Below are 2,750 nucleotides of genomic sequence, written 5' to 3' on the forward strand. Positions count from 1 at the left end.
AGGGAAGCTGGCTGACCGAAAACATGCAGTAAGAAGCTAAGATAACCATGAGCCACGAAAGTAACAAACACGAACCAAGCCGGGAGAAAAAACAATGGGCACAGCAGGCTGGCCAGCTAGCCAATGGCTAACATGGCTAACCTGGACTAAACAAACCTGAAGCCTTTTGGAGCCCGCACGCTAATGGGGAGCCAACTGGACAATATTATAATGATTGCAATACAAGCGGCAAAAAAAAGGAGAGAAAAAGTCACAATCACATACCTAGAATGAAGCAAAGTCAAAAAAGGCACGCACATTGTACAACACGACAGGTAAACTTATCTTTTGATGATCAACTCAGACAAAACAGTCAGAAGTCCACCAGCAAAACGGCTCCTAAGTAACAAAGTTCCAACTACTCCAAGCTGAAATAAGCGCCATGCATTCGCTGATTACAACAATCTCAGTTTTTTTTTCTCAATGGTACCAGCCGTTTGTTTTGCTACTCATAGTATTCCGCTGACATCACAGCTCTAGGGGATACGAGGTCGAACTGTCTATTTTGAAAATTATTTCCTCGAGATCCATGGTGCGTGGAATATTTTGGGACATGTCTCTATGATTGTGGGGAGGAACACTACATGTTCTGTGCCTAACTTAAAAAAGGGTCTTTTATAATCCTGTTAAAAATAGCAGAGATAGCATTATCAATGACCTTTTTTTCAAAAAACAAAATGGCCGGCAAAACCAAACCTTACCACATGTACTCGCATATAACCCTACATCACATCTAAGCAGCCCCCTTAAAAATGCTTTAAGATAACCATATACTAAAATATGTTTATACTCAAAATATCAATTAATTGTTTACCTAGATAATTAAAAGTAATAATTTCGTAGTTGTTTAGATAAGTAATATAAATCTACTGGTAAAAAACCTAGAAATATTACATTTTTAAATGATTTACTGAACCTTCAAGCAGTGCTTGAATGGCAGATATTTGTACAATATTTTCATATTTCGTAATGATATCCTTCTTCCACACTTTTTTCTGACTGTTTTCCATGTTTCTTTCCCCTTTTCAGTAACTTTCATTATAAACAGGAAAAAAAACCAAGAAATTTAAAATGAAATAAGATCTGGTCCCTCTCGAACATATTGGAGCCAGCGCCGATAAACTGAACAGGAAGAAGAGATCAAGCAGGGTGTTGTGGCGCTCTACTGCTTAATTGACCCTCGGATTTTTCTTATTAGCATTATTTTGGCAGGACAAAATCCCGTGACCAACTGAAAATGGATCAGCGAGCCATTTTTGGGTCCAACACTCTAAGAAAACAGCTCTGTTGTACCTTAAAACCAAAGAACAAACTGTAATTTTCAGGCTCGAGTATATAACAAATGAAATTACCGTATAAACGTTTTCGTTTATATATGTCAAATAATAATCTTAATCAACAATTTGAACTGATAGAGGAGCGACTGTTTAGCCAATCAGAATGTAGAAAACGACATAACGCAAATCAGTGAGGTAGCAAAACTGTGAACCAAGTACTACCAAGGATTCACTGTATACAAATACACATATCTGAGAGAAAAGACAAGAAAGCAAAAACTCCGAATTGTATCTCCTGCATATTTTTGGAGTGGAACAATGCGTCTCAATTAACACATTTGCATGTAGCGATGATGGCCGACTCCAAATAGGTCACCGACTCAATCTCCGCCTTTCCAATCTCTTCGCTCTAAAATGTTAATTAAGGGGAAGCTTTGAGATTTTTTTGCTTAGGGCTGGCCATATGGGCTTGGCATATGCTATACGTATATATAGTACGATTTATAATTCATACAACGCTACGGGTGGGATCCTTTCATAGCCTGGAGTTTTCTTTTTAATATATTTTTTTTTTCATTTTTTTTGGGTGGTACAACAAAGGGGAGTCAGTATGTTGAAGGCCCTCCCAAGTAGCCAGTAGCAAGATTAGCCTATCTACTTTTTCCTTCTTTTCTTTGTATTACAATTAAATTAACACCTGTTTGTCTGGCGAACGATTAAAAAGCGCATTGGAATCTATGATGTGCAGCCAGGGGGCGCATGTGAGGCTGTGCCTCCCAATCATCATGGAAATATACATTCATCCATCCATTATCTGCATCGCTTAACGTCAGTAGGGCCGCGGGGGTACTGGAGCCCATCCCAGCTGTCTTCGGGCTGTGGGAATATACAATTAAACTTAAATCAAATGGTTACATTTATTGATTATTACAGTTCCTTCTCATTTAACGTCACAATTTTGGGATTCCCTTTAGAAAAAAAAATCGCTGAATTTTCACATTGTGTTATGAATATTGTTAATATTAATATATATGTGATGTACAGTAATTCCTCGCTACTTTGCGCATTGGGTATCACTGGTTCACAGATCATGATTTGTATTGTCTTTATTGTCATTGATATCAATGTATTGTGAATTGTGTTCTGAGCAGACAGCACCAATGATATTACGAGGAGAAGGGTGTATGTGTGTGTTGGGTGGACGACTGTATAGGCTGGTGTATACTGTCAGTCAAACAGCGGGGGAGGGTGCACAAGTTGATGTGTCCAATACCCAAAATTAACTTCCAAGCACAGCAACAGCTAGCTCTTAGCGGCTCGTTACATTGGGAAAATCAATTAAATCGGACTCTGAGGAAAGCAAGAAGACGGCAAATAAATGGTGATCACCAGCAGGTGCTCCGTGGATTGTTGTCGGGCCCGAGAAGGGACTGA

At 38.9% G+C, this 2,750-nt stretch overlaps 1 protein-coding gene across 7 annotated transcripts in view; it reads left to right on the top strand.

Moving 5' to 3' along the window:
* Nucleotides 1-2,750, top strand: part of nfixa (nuclear factor I/Xa) — a 267,293-nt gene that overhangs the window by 14,473 nt on the left and 250,070 nt on the right. The window lies entirely within an intron of this gene.

The sequence above is a fragment of the Urocampus carinirostris genome, chromosome 8 (genome assembly GCF_059441175.1).
Source record: "Urocampus carinirostris isolate Australia breed hairy pipefish chromosome 8, RoL_Ucar_1.0, whole genome shotgun sequence".
Taxonomy (NCBI): domain Eukaryota; kingdom Metazoa; phylum Chordata; class Actinopteri; order Syngnathiformes; family Syngnathidae; genus Urocampus; species Urocampus carinirostris.